Genomic DNA, 24,095 nt, shown 5'->3' on the forward strand with positions numbered 1-24,095 from the left:
GTAAGGTTGCTCATGTTGTGATGGCTTCCAAAGTATAAAATCACTTCATTGCTACTTTGTAAATGTCTTTTTGCTACTGTTATGAAACGTAAATATCACGTTTTCTGGTGGTCTTAAGTGATTCCCCCATGAAAAGGTCATTCTACTCCCAAAGGGGTCACGACCCACAGGTTGAGAACCCCTGCACTAAGGACTGCCATGAACGGTATGGCTCTGCTTAAGGACTGTTCTTGTCCAGGGCACAGAATGTCGAGAGAAGCAAGACACATCCCTGACTCAGGCTCATGTAACTGCCTTTTTAAATTTTTCGTTTCCCATTTCAGTTATTTAAACTAACAAGTCTGAAGAATAAAGTTATATGAAATTGCTAAGCTCTGCACTTTTCATTTCAACCAAAGGCTTTTTTGGTGCCTTCAAATCTTCTCTTTGATGGGGGTTTTATTGCAGGTGATGCCCAGGGAAGCTTCTGGAGGGAGAGGGCCCGTGAAAGGGAAAACAGGGAATAATTTCTCAGAATGGCAGTGGGAAGCTGGTGGCAGGTGACAGGAAAGCCTGGTTATCATTGTAGACATCTGCGAAGAGCACAAAGACAACCTGTTCTCCAGAGACTTCGGTGGAGCCAGCAGCTCTCCGAGGAGGTGCTAAAGAACCAGGCCTGGAGTGTGCAGTACCACAGTGTAAGCCACATAAACTGACCATACATCACCCCTGCACGGTGGTACACACTGGCCAGACCTCATCCCTGCACAATGACACATGTTGGCCAGACATCACCCCCGCATGGTGGCACATGCTGGCCATGCTTCACTCCAGCACAGAGACACACATGGACCATGGTTCATCCCTGCACAGTGACACATGCTGGCCAGATATCACCCCTGCACAGAGACACACGCTGACCACGCTTCACTCCTGCATAGTGACACATGCTGGCCAGACATCACCCTTGTAGTGACACATGCTGGTCATGCTTCACCCCTGCACAGCAACACACACTGGCCAGATACCACCCCTGCATGATGGCCCACAATGACCATGCTTCACCCCTGAAGTGACAACACACTGGCCATGCTCTACCCCTGCAGTGACACACACTGGGCAGACATCACCCCTGCACAGTGACATATGCTAGTCAGACATCACCCCTGCAAAGTGACACACACTGGCTATGCATCACCCCTGCACAGTGGCCCAGGCTAGCCAGGCATTGCCCTGCACAGTGGCACAGAGTGGCAGCTACCTCCTAAATCAGCCAGTGGGCACAAAAATCTCTTGCATGGGATACAAGACCACGGCTCTTTGCTTGTATGAAGACCTCGTCAGTTGGCAACAACTACCTGTGTTGTAATGGTAATGGTCTGATACGGAACTTAGGATGGGCTGCCAGGAAAAGGGTGCCAGCTAACCTCCTACTGCTGTAAAATCCAAAGCTCTCAACTCTTGGCAGAAGACATACTACCAGGGAACTGTGAGGAAGGAACACGTTTAAATTTAAAAGAAAGGGGAAAAAAAGTAAAGAAGAAGAAGAAGAAGAACAGAAACATTTTGTTTCTGGGAAAAAAATTTTTGGATTTTTCAGTATAAATTTCACTTACAGGCCTAACTCAGATAGTAGCCCACTAAAATCACAGGTAACCTAAAACATTCCTTTTCTGAAGTTTTATCTTATCTAGAGGAGGAAAAATTTTTAATAGTTTCTACAAACAAACGTCGATCATCTTTTAAGTGACTGAAAATTCAGAAACAGATCATGTATCCCTGGCTACCCTCTTGGTGTCTACTGAATTGTTTGCTCTTTTTGCCTGAGTCAAATGACACAGAAACTAACAGTCAAACTCATGAAGCTCAACGATTCCTCTTTAGCAGCTTAAGTTTAGAAATGCTTACAGAAAAAGTTTATAATTTATCAGGTAAACTCATTTTAGAGACAAGAACTTACATATAGTTATCAGCTTTCTCACTGAGAAATTTAATTCTTATGGTCATCAAAGATATGTCCTAACTTTTACCCTGAAAGTCTTGGACATATGTTTTCAATGTCAAGGTAATAAGCATCCTTTCTGGTCTTTACAGTTCATCCTTCTTCCTAAAAGAATGTCTGCAAACTTCTAGTTACAGTATTATCATGTCTATAATACACTCCATCTGTTTATAGCCCCACCCAACCTGGTCCTGAGGACAACGGACTCCCATGAGACCACTGTTCAATATCCAGTGCCAACCTTGCCTGATGATTCCCCATTAATGAGGGTTCAAAACACAACATATACTCATTTGTCACTGCACCAAAGTAAGACACAAAACACTATCATCTGTTGGGTTGTGGGCTCCCTGTGGAGGATGTTGGTTGAAGGATCACCACAACATGAGGAGCTGTATTAAAGAGTTGCAGTGTGAGGAAGGTTGAGAACCAATGTGCTCAATGTTCAAGTCTTTTAGGGAACCACCTTCTAAATATTTATGTTTGGACATGGGTATCAGATTCATGAACTCATAGCAACAGTGACTACCTGCTTTAAAAGCAGGCCAAAATTCTAACATAGACGGGGTGGGGGGGTGGGGTGGGGAAGTGCTCTCCAAGCACTATCCTTTAAGAAGAAGAGATTGGCAGTTGATAGCTGCTGTGGGAGGAAGAATTATTCTTTACCCCACTGGTTCCAACTGGTAGGTAAAGTGCATGGCCCCACATCCACACACACATGGGCAACACTCACTGACATGGGCGGGGGACTGTGGTGGTTTGAATAAGAATGGCGCCTATAGGGTGATCTATGTGAATGTTTGTTCTATAGTTGGTGGAACTGTTTGGGAAGATTAGGAGGTGTGGCCTTGGTGGAACTGTTTGGGAAGATTAGGAGGCAAGGTCTGATGTCACAGAAACACTGATGTCAAGGACCCTGGGAGTGTTTATTAGTGAGGGAGTGTTCCACTCTGCCTGCCCTGAGTGACACACAGCACCTCCACGCATGCAGTCCTCTCCTCACCCCTACACCACAAGTCCATCCAGGAGACAAACTCTACATGGCCCTAGCCATTCCTGGTTATCTTTCTTTTCCTCTGTTCCAGCATCATGCCTGCCTGCTCCGATGCTTCCTGCCACAACAATCATGTCCTCTAACCTTCCTCATCTGAAACCCTAAGTGCCAAATTAAATGCCTTTTAAAAATAAGTTGCCTTGATCATGTTGTCTCTTTACAGCAAGAGAAAAGCAATTGAGACAGGGACATATTGGAGGGGACTTGGAGAAAGAAATGGGAGGGTGTTGAATATGATATTTTAATGTTTACATCTATGACATTTTCAAGAATAAGGAAAATTATATATATATGACAGGTAGTGGTCAATGTTGAGATGCATTACTGTTCAAAGTGCTAAGAGAAAAGCTGTGACTTCTCAACCACAGACAGGACATCTATGTGACCCCCTCCCCCCGTCCAAGGCTCAAGGAACATAAGAGAAGGTAAGGAAGGTGGTATAAAAGGCAGAAGATATTGTGAAGTGCTGTTCTCTGGACAGGACACGGCTATTGAATACATGAACTGAACAGCAACTGTGGTTACCTACATTAGATCAGGCCAGTTAAATATTCCTTCATAATACTGTCAGGGAGATAAGCCATGGACAGTATCCTGGGAGAAGATGTGGGGGGGAAGAGAAGGGGAGGCAGAGTAAAAAGACAGTATCAAGATATCTTGTGTCATGTATGGAATTCTCAAAGGGTAAAAGAAAAAAGTTAAACTACTTTGTTCAGTGCCTTCAGATGAGTGTGAATTTGAGGTCAAACCTGTCTGTCCTCTTGGCTGTTGTTCAAGGAAACACGTGAAGGGCTTCATTCCACTCACTGACTCGAGTGGAACTTCAGGTGACTATAGGGCAGTGGCCCAGCGAGAATGTGCCCAAGGGAATCTTTTCTAGTAACAACTTGGTGGGGAAAGTCCACCTAGGCCATCTGGTTGAAATGTGGCATTGAGCTTTCCCTTAAGGAGGATGTTAGTCACACCAGAGGGAAATGATAGGGCCATGTGGAGTTTGTCTCCTGGATGGACTTGTGGTGTAGGGGTGAGGAAAGGACTGCATGCATGGAGGTGCTGTGTGTCACTCAGGGCAGGCAGAGTGGAACACTCCCTCACTAATAAACACTCCCAGGCTCCTTGACATCAGTATTTCTGTGACTACAAAACAACCTGTCAACACTGCTCTAGACCCATACATTTCAAATGTCATTAAGATGGTTCTTCAACAATCCTGCCTAGGAACCCAGTCCCACCTCACTCCAGCAGAATCTATTATTGTCTGAAATGCTGAATTTAAATTATTTATTCACAGTCAGGATGAGATGTGGCTGTCCTGGAGTCTTTGCTCAAATTCATGCTTATGCATGAGGGGGGTCTGACCCTTGGACGGTGACACTGATTGCATCTGAAGAAATTTCCCGACAACCTGAAACACTGGATTGCTCCAGGCCCATCTGGGCCAACGGTATTCACGGCACACAAACCGGGCTGAAAGGAAGGCTTGTTTTCCAACAAGAGCTGAGAAGCTGCGCTATTAAAAATATTAAAATTTTCATATAATTAAAGAGCAGTATGTGCGTAGCAAAGAACTGCACTCCATGGTTTGTATGACTAGAAAAATAAAGTAATTAATTCTAAGACCATGCAGGGAGGGAGGAAGGGGCATAATTTAGTTCATAACAGAACTAAATTAAAAATACAGTACCATCCATTCTTCAGGAAACCCTGAACACACTCTCTCTCTCTCTCTCTCTCTCTCTCTCTCTCTTACACACACACACACACACACACACACACACACACAGTTCAGTTCAAGCAAAACACAGATCTAAAAACACAGAAGTTAACTTCATTTGCATACTACCAGTGACATAGTTCCATTTCCTAACTACTAGAAAGATGCAAGATATAAAAAAGTGACATGTTTTCCTCTGTTCAATAATACAGGCATGCTGCAAAGCAGGACAAATTTCACCCCTTTTATTTTGATCAAAATGCAAATGGGGAGTCAATGTCAAAAGCCAAATATTGAACCATAAAAGTTCCAGGACTGCGGCTACAGGACAGGAGGCTGAGGGCTGAAGGGAAAGACAAATATTTGAAGAAAGCAGGGGAGGGAAGAGTAGGACGTAACAGATTAGTCACAGGGAAGGCAGAAGTGTGTGGGCACACAGAGCCGGCACACATGAGCTTCCCTCTAACCAGACCAGGCATTCCAGATTGCTGACTTCAGAGAAACAGGCAAAGGAGCCCACTCACAGAGGATAGGCCCTGAAGTGAGGGCTGTTTTGAGAGTGTGTCTCAGGATGTTCCAAGAACATTTGCTGTTGATTCTGTGACAATCAACATGTACTCAGGAATAACCCAGTGATTTCTGTATAAATCAGTCTCCCCTTGGCTCTCTGTTCTGAAGGCAGACCAGTGCTTGCTCACTCTGGACCTCTCCATATATTAAGATCTCAGACTTCCCACCCCGCCTCCCAAACTACAAAGACTCTTTTGCTCCTAATGGAAAAAAAAAAATATGCTCATTACAAAATAACTCCTAACAACACGGTAAAGTATAAAGGAAGAAATAAAGTCATATGTAACCCCATCTCTCAGAAATGAGCTGAGTTTTGAAATATTTTTAGAGGATCCTTCCAAGCCTGCTCCCAACCACATTAACTAAAATGGCACCGTATGCACACACTGTTTTACAAACATCGATCAGAGACATCTCCTAGCTTTATATAAAGCTCTGAATCATCGTGTTTAATAGCTGCAATATAATTTAGCTAAACAGTTCCTCCACTGATGAACACAGAAGTTGCTTCCAATTTTCTGCTTCTATAAACACTGCTGCAATGTGCTTCCTTGTACATATGTATGTGTGCACATGTTCAATTAGTATTTCATTAGGCTAAATTCTGGAAGCAGATTTCTAAGTGCTACGGCCTGTTCAAAGGCTTCTGATACACGAGTTGCTAAACCGTCATCTAAATCATACACCCACCAGCAGCACAGTGTAAGACCGTGAGTGCGCCAGGCGCCACCCTTCCTAGATTCCAGCTTTCTACTTTCCCACCACCACAGCCAAACCGTGTATTTTGTTTTTGTTTTTGTTTTTTTTTCTTTTGGACCTTTTAACTAGAGGGCACTAACATTATTCCAGGCCCTGCCCAAAGGAATTCCTCCATTTTTAAGTAGTATCTATTGCCACCTTTGACCTAACTGGATTTTTAAATAGATTCTCTTGAACTTTGGTGGTGAAATCTGAGGCCACACAGGGAAAATGGGCCAGAGGGCAAAGAATAGCACAGAACAAACTCACGAGACCCGGAATGGTTCAATCGGAAAACCCCACGGCCACAAGAGGACTGCTAAGTCAGGAAGAGCACCTGTATGTCTTCAAAGGTAACGCTGTGCTGGGGATATGAGGGAAGGGCCAGCAGAGGACCCTGTGTACCTTTGAAGGAGCCCTGCTGTAAGTTACCTGCAGAAGTAATGTTCTGTAACTACTGGGGACACTGGTGTCCACCTGACGCAGGGTGATCCTGGCTAAGACACTGTTAGAGAGGCAGCAGCCTGTGGTTGTGGGGAAGACGGAACTGTATAAGCAGAGACCTTGGAAAGCGCTCATGCGCACCAAGTGCATCCTGGGAGACATACTCCAGGCTCCGTCAGCCTGCCCTGGGTTCCGCAGCGCTGACCCTGTTATTTTCATCTGGACATTAAACTGAAATGTGCTCATTTCAGAAGGTCACTAGAGCACCGGCTGACTTTTCATCAAAGATTACAGGCCACCCTCGCAACCACCAAACATCGGTTATGCGTCCCAACCCATACATCTTTCTATATTTAGAACCTTCTACTTATTTGGTTTATCGTGGTTTTGGTTTCAAGATAAATTTGATGTCAAGTTCTTAAAAGTGCTATCTTTTAGCTGTAAATTATTTCCACATTTTTTCCCCAAGTGGTGGAACTTGTTATTTTCAGTTACTTCTCACAAGGCACAGATGTGGTTGCCTGTAAATAGCGGACTGTATCATTAAAATTTCTTCTTACACGCCACGGCCTCCCGATTCAGCGTGTGCGTCTTGTCTTTGTTCCCCTTTGCTAAACGCCATGGTCCTATTATCAGGACTCCACATGCCAGATGCCAGCAAGGATGAGAAGGGCACGCCTTCTCAAGCATCGTTGTTACTGGTTCCCTCGAGCTCATGACAAGGGCTCAGTTCTTTAGTCAACTGGCATTCTTGCACAATTTTAAATATCCTTAAATATTCTGAACTAGACCAGAAGACATATGAAAACAGAACTTGGAAACAAAAATCTCCTTAAAAGGAGTCCATTGGGGCTGGAGATGACTCAGTGGTATTAGCCTGGTCCTGGGTCCTACCCAAAGTACCACACACAGAGAACTAACTAGCTATGGAAATAAACGGAGTCTTACCAGAGACTCCAGTCAGGTGCCTTCCTGCTGAGCAGGGAGCTATCCTCACAGTTTCTCTTAAGCCCTAAGGGCTTCAGTGTGACCAATCTCATCAACACGAGTTCCTTCTTTTTAATTTCCTGTTTTCCCATGGGCTTTCCACCTTCGGGGGAGTGGGGGAATCTCAGTTTAGTCTTAAAAGGAAGAAATAAAACAGCAAAGAACTGTCAAAGGATGAAAAGGGAAAGCAGAAGAGCCCGTGGTAGCTCTTTTATAATTCTCTTTTCTAGAATAAACTATTATCTGTTTATTTTCAGCTGTCAGTGGCGGTATGAGCAAAAAACAAAGAGGGGAGACTACAAGGAATTTCCAACATCCTGCTCACTAGATAAGAGGCAGCGATCAGCTCAAGATGACTGGTACAATCTAAGCTGTATGAGAGAGAAGGACCTTCCTCCCGGAGGCTGGCCTCCTGATCTCAGATGCCCGATTCATTGCCCATCCACTGGTGTAAAACTTTGAGTCTATCTGAAATTTTAGTCTACACCATCTTCAGAAGGATGCTGTGGGGTTTCTACCTCAAACAAGATGGCTGTCCTAAATTACACTTCTGAAGGTCTAGGAAAAAGCTCCCACCTTATATTCTGGAATCGGCTGGAACCAAAATAGTACTGCACCAGCTCCTGGGGTCTTGGTGCATTTTCATGGTGCCCTACCTATAAAGTGAGTTGTAGGATTTTTGGTTTTTGGGAACAATAATTTCGATGTTACTTTGTAGCCATATATTTTCCTCACCCACCTGTGTTTTCCTTCTTCGTTAGCAACATTTTAAATACGTTTGAACACTAGGAGGTCCTATTCACCAAACTCAGAGCTGCAAACGGCCCACTTTGCTCCATCGTTCATGTCACGTGCTCCCAGGTCAACAGTTGTTTTGTTTTTAGATAAAGAGGCACTAGCCAGCAGGTTCCTCAGCTGAGAATGAACACAGCAGTTTGCTAAGACTTCAAACTTCCTAATACAGCTATCCAGACTGACTGTGAGCTTCCTGATACAGCTATCCAAACTGTGAGCTTCCTGATACAGCTATCCAGACTGACTGTGAGCTAAGGAGAGCATTGCTACAGTACCAACTAAAAGTAGCTCATGGCTAGATAGCTAGAAGCTGTGCATACACATATGTATGTAAATATATGGCTAGGATCTGTGTATATATATATGTATGTATGTATGTGTGTGTTTGTGTATATATGTATATATACATGTGTATGCATATACACATATACACACATATACATACATACACATACTTATACATGTGTATAAATATACATATACACATATACATACATATGTGTATGTATATGTTTATATACACACATGCATATATATGCATATTCATACGTACACACACACACACATTCTTAAAAGTGGCCAAGCTTTTATGCCTGAATAGTTCTCACAGTATATGGTATTTTTGGTATCTTAAAGCAAGATAATGCATACTGTTGCTTAGGAGGCAAATATGAAAGAAGGCCAAGAAGAGAAAAAAGAATGAGGACTTTGGGGTCCAAGAGATCCAGGTTCAAATCCCAACTCTACTGCAGACAGCCAGTCATGTGCCTTGGTATATGCATGCTATCCTTCTGCGATTACTCATTAATATAGCTATGGTGGAATGACAGGGTTCTGTGCCGAGACAACCAGCTTAAAGTCTGGGGTACAGACAAAGGCCAGTAAGGGAGAGCCATAGGTGTTCTCTACTTAAACATGTCCTCTCCTAGTTCCTGTGTCAGGAACATTTAACAACCTTGTCATCGCTGGGTGCTCATGCCTGTAGCTCCCTTCCTCCTGTGTGTGTCTGTCTGTCTATCTCTCTGTTTCTTTGTGTCTCTCTCTGTCTCTGTCTCTCTCTCTCTCTCTGCTCCCACGCCATTCCTAGCCATGAACTGCCTTTAGTAGATACTGTAATACCCTATCATTTCATTGCTTTTAGCTAACTTTGAGGTGGAAACCAGGTTGAGATTGATGAATTTCTATGAAACTGACTCTTGGTGCTTTAGTATGAGGTATCAGACACTTTTGAGCTGTCTTCAGTTTTGAGGAAAACAGGACTAAAGTGCAGGTCCCATTCTCCCAATAAATAAAGTATGCTAAAGCTATAAAGGTTACCACTAAACTATATAATGCCCTTCCACATGGTATATTTCAAAAAACACTTATTTTTAAAAGAGATTTATTTTTATTATGTATGTGTGTTTGAATGTAGGTTTCTACATGTGCGTTCAGTGTTCTAGATGGCCAGAAGAAGTCATCAGCTTTCCCGAGGCTGGAGTTACAGGGAGTGTGAGCCACTTGACATGGGCACTGGAAACTGAACCCAGGCGCTCTGCAGAAGTAATGTGAACCCTGAACTGCTGAGCCGGGTGCAACCCACTAAAAGAAGGCAAATCATTGTCATGGAGAATGAATACAGAAAGGATGATGAACAGTCAATAAAGATAAAAGGTTGGGTCAGAGAAGGTAGATGGAAGAAAATGTGCTAGCTACTGAGACCACTTCAACTGTTGTGACCCTAAGATGAACACTGGCTGGAAAGCCTTCTGGCATGAGCATGAAGGGGAAATGTGTTATCAGAAGGAAGCATTCTCAGTTATCTGGGAGGACAGACCTTATGGGGGACCTTTTATAGAAACACCCAGATTGTGTTTGTTTCTCTAACAATGCCCTTAGAAGGGGCTGGAGCTATAAAATACAGTGGAGATAACCTCTGACCTTTCTGGCTACAGCTCTCAAGTTTCCTTTTAAAGCTGTCTCCCTAACCCTCAGGTCCCTCTGTGCAGCACTCAGCCTGTGCTAGGCTCTCAGTAACTGGATTTGCACTACACACTGTCTGCTCTCCAATTCACCCCATGCATTGCCCCATAGGAAAGCTCTTAAACATCCTCAAGTCCCACAAGGGACAAAATCGTTCAGCTGCTCCCAATGATTCCACGGAAAGCCTGGACATCCCAGCTGGGTAGTCACACAGCTCTTGCTCTGACTGGAACCTACAGATTATAAACACATCCCTCCCTATTCTAACTATCCGCTTGGACCTTACTTTTTCTAACCAGGGTTTTGACTGCCATCTTCTTGCTCTCCTAATCTCTTCTAACCGCCTATGCAAATTCTAGGTCTCTTTTATTTTCTAAGCCAGTACATGAGTGTTGCAGACACCTCTGAAGACTCCTGACCCTTTGGGAGAGGGTATCTGAAAGACGAAAAACATTTCTATAACACAGAAGATGGTACTTGTCTTCCTTGTGTTAACAACCGCAAGTCGGTGCTTAAGAGCAGTGGAGGCTGGCTGAAGAGATGGCTCGGTGGTTAAGGACACTGGCTACTCTTCCTAGAGGGCCTGGGTTTGATTCCCAGCACCCACATGGGAGCTTACAACTTCTGTATCTGTGGTTGCAGAGGATCTCATGTCCTTCTCTGACACCACACACACTTGTGGTATACAGACATACACGCAGGCAAAATACCCATATCTATAAAATAAACAAGGTTTTTAAAACCAAAATGGTGAAGGGTGAAAGTCACCGCTTTGCTGGCCCTACTGTGCCTACAGTCAGTTCCTGTCCATGCTCTCCCCCTTGCTGCAGAGCCTCCCTAACTGGCACACTCAGCTCCCAGCTGTTTAATGCCATGTAAAGACAGAAGCTCTCATAAAGTGAAGTTCTCTATCCCCACATCAAAGTTCCCTGAAGTCCCCGGGAAAAGTACTTCTGAACTGTGCACTCAAATGTCCCCCTGCACCAGGAAGCATTCTATCCCACAGAAATTGACTAAAACATGATTATAAAGACGTAGGTAGCCGGTAGATGCTTTCAAGAAAACATACTTGTCATTAATGACAATATCCTAAACCTTCAAGCAAGTCCTAGAACTCAACACAATGGTTTTCATCCTGACTGCCTAATGGCTTCCTAATAATGGCTTTTTTGTTGAGACTGAAGGTAATGTTATGAAATGTGACATCTCTTTTCTCATTTTGGATAAGGAAACAAGTAAACGTTTGTAAGAGCTACCAATCTTTAATATCTACTATGACATAAGCAAACAAGAAAATCCAGCTATCTACTCTTACACAGACCTGAAAAATATGTAAAACAATGCCATTTCTTCTTCTAAATCAAAAAAAATCCTATATTAATATATGCTGATGTATATTTACATGATTCAGTATTAATTTATTTATCATTCTTTGGTTTATTGTTGGTCATATTTAAATTAATAAATGTGTTAAGTTTTAAGTTTTTTAGTGTACTGTTTTAAGGTCTAGTGTACTGAATATTATGTAGGTCCATGTTATTGAGTATAAAATGTAAGACTTTAAAGTTGAGAGCTACAGTTCTATACAACTCTAATATTGCATTATATAAATTACCATAGTATAATGTCATACATATGTAACATAATGTCATGTATTTGTGTGTACACTACCGATAACTTTTAATTGGACTATAACCCTGAAGGGAAAATTTGCTTTGCTTTTAACCAGTTAACACCAGGGAAAGCAATCCGATGGATATTTGTTGCACTTAGTTGATGTAACATACTCCAGTAAAAATATTTAACGTAACCACTCGGTCAAAGTGTTATACTTAGTTGCCAAAAGACAGGACTAAGGGTCTATCTAACCTTGCAGGTTTGCAGAGACTACTGTAGATGATGTAGGAAATTAGCAACGCTATCCTGATGCAGCCCCAGTCTCTCTGTTCCTTTAGCGTTTTTATGTCTTTGGTTTGTTTGTTTGTTTGTTTGGGATGAGGCTGAGTGTCTCTCTGTGATGCTTGGGACTGGCTTGAGCTCCAGATTCTCCTGTTTCACGCCCTCCTATGCAGCTGGGATCTCAGACTGATGCTGCTGCATCTGCTCACAATGGGCTTCAGTGTTTAATCCCCTCACCTTTGTGCTGTAGGTCCATTTTCTAGGATCCCCGTTACCTTCCATGGTAAAGCGTTGGGGTCTTCCCTTGTCAGCCTGTTGAGGTTCCCTAGCTCAGAGCACCTTTCCTCTCCTTAAATGTCACGGCTCCCAATTCTAACTGTTGAGCTATTTGTGTAATGGCTTAATTAATGTCTGTCTCTCACTAGAACGTATGCCCCAAGGGGACACAGACTGTGCCGTCTTTTCACTGCTATTTCCCAAAAGAGTTACAAAAAAACATTAAATGGGTAAATATTATTAAATAAATCAAATGAAATTAATTCCTCATTATCCTGTGACATTTTATAATGGGGCAGATGAAGCAATGGGAGAGAGATATCACTGTGCTAGAAAGGGATGGTCTGGTTTGCATTTTTAGAGGAGGCATTTACAAGAGTGGGTACCAGTGGAAGGCACAGCGGTGACTGAGAGTGGCTTCAAGGAAGAAGGGTGGAGGGAACAAAGGAATATTACTACTTCCTGCAAAAACAGTCTAGGCATATAGTATGTTGTCTTTGTAAGGTTTACATAAACATACTCAGGTTCGAGCCAGGAACAGGGACCGCGTGGTGTGGTCCTTTCTATGTTGAGAGCACTATGAGGTCAACCCTGATTCACAGGCAGCTCTCTGTGTGCACACTAGGATGGACCTAACACTCCAACACAGCTCACAAGCTTCTGACCACCAGCCAGCCAGCATCACCTGCACAGATAGCAATCAGACACAGAGGTGGACACTGTACCACCTTTGGCCTTGAGGGTGAACATCTGCCATGCATTCTTTTTATTTCCCCACTGAGTACATGGGTTAATAAATATTGAATGACTGACTGAATAAATTTTTACTGCAAAATTTAATGAAGTTGATAGTGGTTGATTCAAAACTGAATAATTTAAATAGGCCTTATTCCTAATTCATTAAAAATTCTATTAGCGAGTTTTAGAAAGGGCTCAGTATATTTATTGACTGGTTGTGCTGTTGATATTTTCTAATACTGCGGGGTATAATTAATTCCCAACTCACTGATAATTTGGTCAGTATGCAAGAGCCGATAAGAGTACTCTCTTGGGGATACAAGTTATCAATGCTCTAACATAGTCTTTTACTATAGCCTGGTCTTCTAAGAATGAAGCCAAGTTCTGATGCTTACGTGTGACATCACATAACATCACTTTCAAGGAAAGTGGTATGATTGGTTGAAGGCGCTCTATTCAGTGCTTTGACCTGCCCTGTAGAGGTTTTGTCTTCCACTGTCTATTCTAATACTAACTGCAGGCAAGTAGCCCCTGTGACCCCGCCCCCAAGTTAATTCTGATTGGTGAGTAAAGATGCTAATAGCCAATAGCTGGGCAGAAGAGACAAAGGTGGGCTTTAGGTTACCCGGGCTTGGGGACAGAGGAAGAAGAGAAGAACATACAGGAGGGAGAAGGAGAAGCTGCCACGGGTTAGCTCAGCCACAAAAACCATGGCCCTGTGAACTAGCCCAATTGGAGCTAAGAACAGCCGAGTTGAAACATAGTAAATAGTAATAATTCTGGGGGTTATTGGTAGGAAAGTAGATTCTAATAGCATGGAGGGTAGGCAGCGGCCCAGATATTGTGTTGTTTAAGGCTTATAATAAATACAAAGGCTGTGAGTGTGTCTTCCTTCCGGGAACTTAAATGGTCCAAGGCGGAGCAGAAGCCCCGGGCCAGAATTCAAACTAAGTTAACACTGTTCTCTGTGTAACTTCATGAAGATGTTTTCTACGCTGATATCACTCAAACAACTCTCAATCCCTGTGCAGCTGCTGCGCCACATACTGGTGAGGAAATCTGCCACCGACCTTCGTGCTTTTTACAGATAGGGAAGTCGAAGACCTAAAGCAAAAGGAAGCTGCCTGCAGGAGCCAGTGCAGAGCCATGCAGGGGCGCAGAAGGCTTCCGGTACCCAGCCCCATTTCCGGCTCCACTTCCTTCCTAGTGGGGCTTTTGGAGCAGCTTCTGCCTACCGAAAAAGAACAGTTGCTGTCAGAAACTGGATGCGATTTTACAATCTCAGAAGTCCCACACTGCACTCACCTTTTCTTCATCCTCTTTATGTCACTTGTCACACATTTACATTAAATATGCATTAAGTTTCAGGGCGCAGTGGTGCATGCCTGTGGTTTCTGCACTCAGAACGCTGAGGCAGGAGGATTAAAGGTTCAAGACCAGCCTGGGCTGATAGTAAGAACCCTGTCTATAAACCACCAACAGAAAACACTTGAAGCTGCATGGAACACGAGCCCCACTGAATCTCCTGTGAAATCTGATGGCCTGTTTCTGTTTTATACCGTTTAGCTGAGATCAAACTTTACCCGAGCAACAACTCAGGTCCAGACTTGATATTTTCTGATTCATGTTAACACCATAGAATGGAACACTTCGGGGCTGGTTTGCTCATTATAATTAATGAAGATGCTGTTTGGTAGTAATTACAATCTGTCAGGTCACATTAATCTGTATTTCACAAGGTGACTTGGAAGGAAGTATAAACGCACTTGGGTCTCCTAGGTAAAAATGAGACTATGGTTTCTCACCAGAGACTGACTTAAGGAATGCTTTAGACTTTTCACGGCACAAGCAAGATGGTTCAGAGTGCAAGGGCGACCTCTACGTGCAGAACAAGATGCATATGGACCACACACACACACTAAATAAATAAATAAATAAATAAATGTAAAAAAAGAATTTAAGACTTATAATAAAGAGGCACCTTTTATTTCTATTCGGTTAAATAATAAAAAACTACAGCTAACTAGGAGATTTTAGAAAACAAAAAGATTTTGCACATAACGTGTAGCACATGGAAGGACACACAGACACAGTGTCAACCCCTCTGGTCTTCTCTTTAATTTTCTAGGAATCCTTTGAGTTCCTAGTGTGTCCACATTCCTGCCACATCTTGTGTTTTCTCTTTACATTTTTATCACAGACCTCCAGTCCCTTGTGGAGGTCGAGGCACAGTCAGGTTGCTGGCCAGCAGACTTTTCATTTCCCTGTTCCTGTGTTGGGCTTCCAGACTCTTTGTAATTGGATAAGCTCCATGGTAAATGCAGACATCATAACTGCTCAGAATGCCCAGGGCTCCTGCTTTCCTGGCTATGTTTTTTTTTTTTTTGCTATGTTATTAATTTTGATATCTCCACACAATAGAAAGCTCACTGAATGTCCAACGAGATGCTCTGTGAGGGAAGATTCACAAGGCATTTACAGTCATGGATTTCTGAAAATGAAGGAGGTAAAACCAGGTACAATGAACAGTTATAAGGACAGGGGGATTTTAATCGATCAGGTGATTCAGCTTCTGATCATTATAGGGTGAGTGTGGACAAAATAAAATGTGAAATAAACCAGATGCATCGATGAGCCACATGGAAGGCGGAGGCAACGGATATTCATAGCCACAGCTGGTCTTTGTCATGCCACACATCCCATTAGTGAGCCCTGCTCCCTGTGAACCATCCATGGCCTGTCTTCCCACCCACGGACAGACACATCCTGATTTATATGTTCATTATCCCCATCCGGTCCTGTTCATCTGACCACATCCGGACACCGCTAGGGTGTCAGGTGTTTCCACTGAGGGAAGCCGTCCTACTGGAATACAGTCTGACAGCTATCCTTCTCTCCCAAGAAAACTATGCCTCATAGGGCTGACGAGGAGGCTCTTAAAGAGTTCAAGAGGACATCCTGCCCTGCAAGAGGACCCCAGCTCAGTTCCTAGCACCCATGATGGGCAATTCACAACTACCTGTAACTCCAGCTCAAGGAGATGCCACACTTCTGGTCTCCTTGGGCACCTGCATGCTTACACTCGTGTAAGCACGTGCTGAAATATGCACATGCGAAGTATGCACGTGTATTCATATACATATACATACACATATACCCACACACATACATGCACACATGTACCTCTAATTTAAATTTTTAAAAAATCTTTTAAAAAGTGAATTCTCTTTGATTCAAAAGAGAAAGAAGGAAAGAAATGGAAAAGAAGGAAGGAAGGAAAGGGAAAGGAAGGAAGGAAGGGGAAAATCGACTTTATATCTTTATTTACCAAGTGCTTCTGCCTGATGGTGTCGTGTTCTTGGAAAGATATCACGAACCACTTCTCAATATGGAGAGGTGAGCTCCTTTCTCTCCAAAGGGAGCACTCAGACTGGGTGGCAGTTTCACCAACCTGAGCAGAAGCCTGGGTCTGTCTTCACAGGGACCTGTGTGGGTGCAGCTTGGATTTCCAATGACTTCCTGACATTGTGATCACACGCTCAATTCTTTTTGTTTTGTTTTGTTTTGTTTTTCGAGACAGGGTTTCTCTGTGTAGTCCTGGCTGTCCTGGAACTCACTCTGTAGACCAGGCTGGCCTCGAACTCAGAAATCCACCTGCCTCTGCCTCCCAAGTGCTGGGATTAAAGGCGTGCACCACCACCGCCTGGCCCACACGCTCAATTCTTACTGTGTTTAACTAGCCCAAAGCCTGGACCTCCTGCATCATCTGCTTCAGCTTCTACCCCACACAGCTGGTATTTATGAATCAGGGGCAGGAGTCTACTTTGCTTCCTATTGATCCATCTCCTCTGTAAATTGATTTTTACCCATTATTCCACATTCTTCTCAAGATCAATTACCTGGCAAGTGCTATCTCCAGGACCATATTTCTTCATTTCGTATTAAAGGCAGGCTTTTTTTTTTCTATATTTCCTTACCAAAATCAAAACACATAAACAGTAGCTTTCACCCCTTCCACCTGTCTAATTAACTGCATTCAAATAATAATCACATGTCCAGGCTGGAGTTCTGTTCAGGCTGAGACGACCAACCTCAGGCTGGTTCCTGCTGACCTCTTTCTGACATTCATAAACAACCTACTCATAGACCTTCTGTAACAGTCTAGGAGACAAACACTGGCTTCGACATACTCATTTCTCAGTTTTGTCTGTGTCCAATATCTTCCCTAAATCAATGTACTCTACTTCTCCTCCACACACACACACGCTTATTTTTTTTAAATGCCCCATTTGTCACTTTAGTCTTCTGGCATCTATATCACCCCATATCACCTCAAGACTACTCACTGCGGGCCCACAAACCAGTATTCTAGCTTTTGGATACCCTACCTGACACGCAACTCCAGCCAGAAAGCTCAAACGTATCTGGGGCAATCTGGCTCCCCTCTGAGGCAGTCTCACTGTGGTCTTGAACTCCCTGTCTTCCTGTCTCAGATCCTAAGACAGAGATTACAGGCGTACTTCTCTAAAACCATCCTTGAGCAGCCTGGACACCTGTGGCTGCTCGGTAGGGCTAAACCACTTCAAGAGAGTTAACTTTCATTCGCAGAAGCTCGACAACCTGTGTGCTCAGTCACCTCCTTCATGGAACTGGCTTCCTCCCTTTCAGGTCTACTGCTGCTGCTGCTTTGTTGTCTATTGCAACTCAAAAAAAGTTATCAATCAATCAATAATCAATCATCAATCAATCAATCTTGTCACACTAAGCATTTGTTGACAGGACTTTAGACTTTTACCTACTTCAGAGTTGTAGCAAGGGGTACTGGGATTTGAACCAGGAGTGATGTGCATGAGAGGTGGTCACTCTTATCTCTGACCCAGAGCCTCACATCTTTTGTTTTTGAGAGAGAAATTTCCTTAGGTTACCTAGGGTAGACTTCAACCTGCAAACTGCCTGCCTCAGCTCACAAAGTGCCTGGGACTATGTAGCCTTGTGTCAACAGGACTGGCTTATTTTAACATCTTTGAAGTAATGATTTTTGAAAGTGGACTAGAATGTTACAGAATGTACAGAATGGTACCTATTAGTATTTTGAGCTAAATGGCCTGGCTGGTCTTATGGTCCAATTATAATTGCTACCATCTGTCTGGGAAAAGACACTCGGCATTGCAGAGAAGTGACTCGGAGATTTCTGAATGGTCTCTTTGCATGTCTGCCTACTTCTGCTCATTCTCCTCAATGCTAATAATCCATGAGTTCAGCTTCTGGATCAGTCACACAGAGCGAGTAAGCATTCCTCTACGTTCAGACAGAGTACATGTTCACAGCCTTCTTCCCTGAGTGTGCAGTACACCTGCAGTGTTGACACACCTTGTGAAGACCGACTGAGGCAAAAATGGCCCAAATGAGCAATTCTCACTGTCTTGATCATCTTCAACTTTCCTCCTCTTCTGAGAGTCCATCTGCCAAGCTAAATATTAAATTCCTCTGAACACTTGCCCAATCTGTGGCCTTTGGGCTGCATGTAGCCAAGGGTAATCAATGAGGCCAACACCTTTCCTTTTTCTTTCCTCTTCCCTCCTCCTCTCTCTTCTCTTCTCTCTTCTCTCTTCTCTCTCTCTCCCTCTCCCTCTCCCTCTCCCTCTCCCTCTCCCTTTCCCTCCCCCCCCCTTCCCTCCTTCCTTGCTTTATTTTTTGGTAGCTAGAATGCGTGGTTCTTGAGCACAAGTCCCACAGGTGACAGTATCGTGTGCAATATCAAACAGTTGGCATGCCTGATAGTCTTCCCCCTTTCCTCTTTACTTCACGGTCCATTCTGAGCACATCGAAAAATGATTCTATATGTAGATCAGGGACTCTGCCGGGAGCCCTCCCACTCATCCAGAGAAGGTTCACCCTGAATGGCTTTCCAACTTAACAATGAAATCAGAGTCTTTACAGTGACCTCCAAATCCCCAAACCAACAATTCTCCCATCTGCCAATCTCCTGCAGCCAGGTGGACTGCCTTCCATGTCCACAAACGTATCACCAACGTGTCCATCTCAGACCTCTTTCTAGGCCACTCCTGCTTAGACATCTGTCCTTCCAGATTGCTCAAGCACCATACACAGGCCTTTCCAATTCTCAGTGAGATTCATTCTAACACTCCATTTACAACTGGCTGAAACACACATACAGAGAGACACATATAGACACACACATTATCTCTCTCTTGTACAATTCCTATTGCCTTTTCCTATTTATATTATTTTATAATTTATGTTATATTATTTACTTTTTATCTTAAGTCTCTCTTGCCAAAGTGTTAGCTCCTAAGATACAGAATTTTCTTTTCTGAATATTCAGTGTAGTACCTAAAATAAATGCCAAATAAATACTTGTTGAAGAAATTAGTACTTAGAAACCTTCCTTGGGACCATGTATCTTTCAGCTGGTTGAAAACAATTAAATCCGAATTTCAGGGAATTAACAATAATTCTTAGAAGACAGTGTCTTAGTTACCTATTTATGCTAAGACATCATAACCAATGCAACGTACAAAAGAAAACACTTAATTTGGGTCTCATTGTTCCAAAAGGTGGTCCAGTCTCTGACTGCTGTGGTAAGGGGCATGGTGGCAGGTAGGCAGTCATAGCTCTAGAGCAGTAACTGAGAGCTTACACACTGAGACACGACCACAAGGCAGAGAGATAGTTAACTGGAATCTGACACACCTCCTCTAAGTAGGCCACACCCTCTGGGAATCAAATATCCAAATATATGTGGCTACAGGGGGCGGTCTCATTCAAAATGTCACAAGCAATAACTATCCTTAAAAGAGGAGCCAGCTCCTCCCAGATCCTAAATGGAGACAGACTATCTCTGCTTCCCTGTGGGTACCATGATGTTTAATTAAGGACAGGCAACTTCCACTTCAGCACTCATCTTCCTGAGTCTGTTTTCCCATCTAGTTATTAAGTCTTATGACTTTAATTCTTCTTCCTGGTTTATTCTATTGTAATAATCTTTGTCCACACTTGTAGAAGCTAAGCAATGGGGAAAAATATTCAGTTAACACGAGATCAGAAGTGGTAAGATTATTCCTGCCTCTAAGTAGCCAGGAGGCTTATAGGCAAACTTCAAGGTCTGAAAAGACTGGTAGGGGTGCAAGGGTGGAGCTCGGATCACAGAGCAGTCGCTTAGCCTTCCATCCTTGTAGTTCCATGTTGATCACAGCTGTAATGATGTTAGATCAATGTCCCTCACACCCCATTCTGCAACTGTGTGTCCTCAGACTACTGTAAGTTCCTGGGTCAATGACCACTACCTGTCCTCACTGCTGACCCTAACGTCAAACTCCTTAGCACTTGCAGTGAGTGTGAAGTCTACGGGGCCAGCCATGACTCAACAGCCCTTGAATTTAGCCCTTAGAGCTCATAACCAGATACGGGACTGGGAGTCTGGTAGCAGAACATGTCTCTATTCTATTGCCATCAGGATGGAATCAACCCTAAGTTTTAACTCTTGTAGCCTATTCTTGATAGCATCCGGGTTGGTTTGTCTTATTTTTACACTTAGTGAGTGAGTGTGTGTGTTTATGAGTGTGTCAGTGTGTGTGTGTGTGTGTGTGTGTGTGTGTGTGTTTGTCAGTATGTGAAGACAATCTGTGAGAGTCATTTCTCTCCTCCCCCCCACCTGGGTTTTGGGGATCCAACTCAGGTTACCTGGCTTGGAGGTGGTGTCCTCACCTACTAAGCCATCTCACCTATCCCAGCTTCTACTTCTAAGTCTGACCTCTTCTAGATGATCTGAGGCTCAGGCACCCAGTTCCCAGTGCCACTATTCCCATACCCTGCCCCAGAATCATAATCCTCCACGTCTACTCCCAGCCATGCTCCGATGACAGTCGTCACTTGTCACCATTTCTCTCGGTCATGAACCAACTGCCTCAGCAACTGTAACGTGATGAGTCAGACTTCACTGGTAGAAGACAACAGATAACACTGAGAAAAATCAAACAGAGCAGAAGTCCTCTGCAAGATGCAAGGTAGAGCTACTTGCTGCCTGACATGAATTCCCCTAGAACCCAACATAAAGGTGGAGAGAAAGATGTCCTCCACAAAGACGTCCTCTGATCTCCACATGAGTGGCATGGCACCTGTGGACTCTCCCAATATCAACAGTAACAAGTTCGTTTGCTTGCTTGTTTCTTTAAAGATTTTGTTTGTTCTATGTAAGTACACTGTAGCTGTCTTCAGACACACCAGAAGAGGGGATCAGATCCCATTACAGATGATTGTGAGACACCGTGTGGTTGCTGGGAATTAAACTCAGCACCTCTGAAAGAGCAGTCAGTCCTCTTAACCACCAAGCCATCTCTCCAGCCCCAACAGGTTTGTTTTTTAAAGATAGCACTATTTGGAAAACAGTCATAATTTTACTGTACTCAAGCAAAACTGCACCAGGACTGTAATGGTGTCCTACCGTACAAGATCACCAAGTGTCTCTGTAAGCCAGTTTTTAGTCACATCCTTTTCATATTGACTCCCCCCACACATCTGTCTCACCTCACAGTGATGATACCTCATTGCTGGTCTCAACAAGTCAACAGCTCCCAAGAGTCTGACACAGCAAGAACACATCTGCATCTCTGCTTGCCCCATTAACATTCTAGCATTGTGGCTACCTCAATAGCTCCCATCTGCAAAGGGGACAAGCGAGCAGGGACGGACACCTGTGGGAGTGAGGCAGCAACAGGGAGCTGCAGAAAGGAAGAACTGAGGGCATGGAGCTGCTATGGTCAATAGGACCCAGGCAGCTGACAGAGCTGTGAATCCACTCAATTAACACAGCCTAGCTCAGCCTGAGAATCACAGTACAGATAAGCCTCCTCACTCATTCTGATGCCAGAGATCAAGGCTGGTCAACTGACAGGGCTCTGAAATACATCTTCTAAAAAAAAAAAAGAAATCACACTGAAAAGCGCTTTATTCTCCCTGTCGAACAAACCAGATAAATACACTGCTATATAAAAAGCACCCGCTCTCGGTCTGCCTAAAACCTCAACTATTTGAGAATAAGGCTTGAACAAGCATGTTCTCCGCCTCCCTTCAGTTCAGCAGATGGCAAGTCATCCTCCAAAAGGCCGGATGGAAAAAAAATTAGAAAACTAACTTTTCCAACTTTTTTTATTTTTATTTTTTCCAGCATTGTTGGAGACTTCGCATTGCCATTAGGTCCTCTGGCTCCCAGGTCCCCTCATCGGCCCGATTTAACAGTCTGGTTTCCATCAATTTACCTGATGTGCAGGCATTAGGGCTCACCTGCCTCTACCAGCAGAGCTCTGTCTTCCCCAACGCTACACCCTCTTGTCTGCATAAAAGGTTTCTCTTAAATATAACAATGTAGTTCCCTGGAGTATTCTATTCTCAAGGGACCTCCTTCTATGACCTGTTTGTTTACCACAGAGACGGCACATGGTCGTTATGTTTATTATAAGGCCAGGGGTGCTGGCAAGAGTCTTGCTGAGAGGAAACCACAGCAGCTCTTCACAAGCTTCACAAGGACTTAGGAGTCATGAGCATCGCAAACAGGCAAGGCATGGGAACATACAGAATTCCTTCCCAAGGCTACATGCCAGCAGAGGAGCTATTAGCAGCTGGCTGCTGCCTGAGGGGGAGTCCATTTCTCTCAGGGATGTGCCCTACCCCTTGTAAGTTGTCCATGTTCTAGTGGAAGGCCCTACAACCACGTCCACGCTTAAAGCACCAACTGGACTCAGCAGGTTAAGGGAAAGAGAAAATGAAGTGGGAAGGAGCTATGGTGGTGGTAAGTCAGGGAGATGGTGGTAGGGGAAGGTAGAGGGTAGATATGATCAAATTTATAATATATATACATACATTCAAACATACATTTTATATATACACATATACATATAATATGCAGACATGATATAGACATACATACATATAATATGCAGGTATGATATATACACACATACATATATACATACATATATGCATGCATACATATATACATATGAGACATACAATATATACACACATATATACATACATATATGCATACATACATTTATACATATAATAGAGACATACAATATACACACACATATATACATACATATATACATATACATTTAATGTATATCCATATACACATACATACACACATACATATAATATTTAAGCATATGATACATAGATACATACATATATACATACATTCATACAAACATACATTATATATACATACATATAATATACTGATATGCAATATATACATACATGTACACACATACATACATACATACATACACTATATACAGACATACAATATATACACACATATATATGCATAGATACATACATTTAATATACATATATACATATACACATACATACAATATTCAAGAATATGATATCTATATACAATATATACACATACAATATATATATACATATACATATACATATACATATACATATATATATATATGAAGTTCTCCAAGAATAAATTTCAAAATATACTTTAAAAAATAATTGCTCCCTGACCATGGTAATCACATGTAATTAGAGAAAGACAGTAACCAGGCTTTCTGTTGTTTGATAAAATGTTGATCAAAAGCATCCTGGGAAGTGAGGGGTTTATCTCAGCTCATGTTTTCAGGTAAGAGTTCCTCACTGAGGGAAGTCAGGACAGGACACTTAAGGCAGGAACTGAGGCAGAGTCCAACTGACTGGCCTGTTTGGTTATTTTTCTTCTACAATTTATGCCCACCTGCCTAGGGAGGTCCCTGCACACAGCAGCCTGTGGTCCTCCTGCATCAATTAGCAATTAAGAAAATGTCTTATAAACATGGCTGGAGACTAATCTGATGGTGGCTATTCCTCAACTGAGATTCCCTCTCTTTGGATGTGTCTTGGTTTCAGACAAGTTG

The 24,095-nt window shown here is 43.1% G+C and overlaps 1 protein-coding gene and 1 long non-coding RNA gene across 3 annotated transcripts in view; one reads left to right on the plus strand and one right to left on the minus strand.

Annotated features, from left to right (window-relative positions):
* Positions 1–24,095, minus strand: part of Ano6 (anoctamin 6) — a 184,952-nt gene that overhangs the window by 86,544 nt on the left and 74,313 nt on the right. The window lies entirely within an intron of this gene.
* LOC114640434 lies at positions 6,304–12,683 on the plus strand. Its single transcript, XR_003714140.1, has 3 exons — positions 6,304–6,410; positions 7,746–8,151; positions 9,698–12,683. It is a non-coding gene; the product is annotated as an uncharacterized LOC114640434 (long non-coding RNA).

Source organism: Grammomys surdaster, unplaced genomic scaffold (assembly GCF_004785775.1).
Source record: "Grammomys surdaster isolate TR1022 unplaced genomic scaffold, NIH_TR_1.0 125818, whole genome shotgun sequence".
NCBI lineage: Eukaryota > Metazoa > Chordata > Mammalia > Rodentia > Muridae > Grammomys > Grammomys surdaster.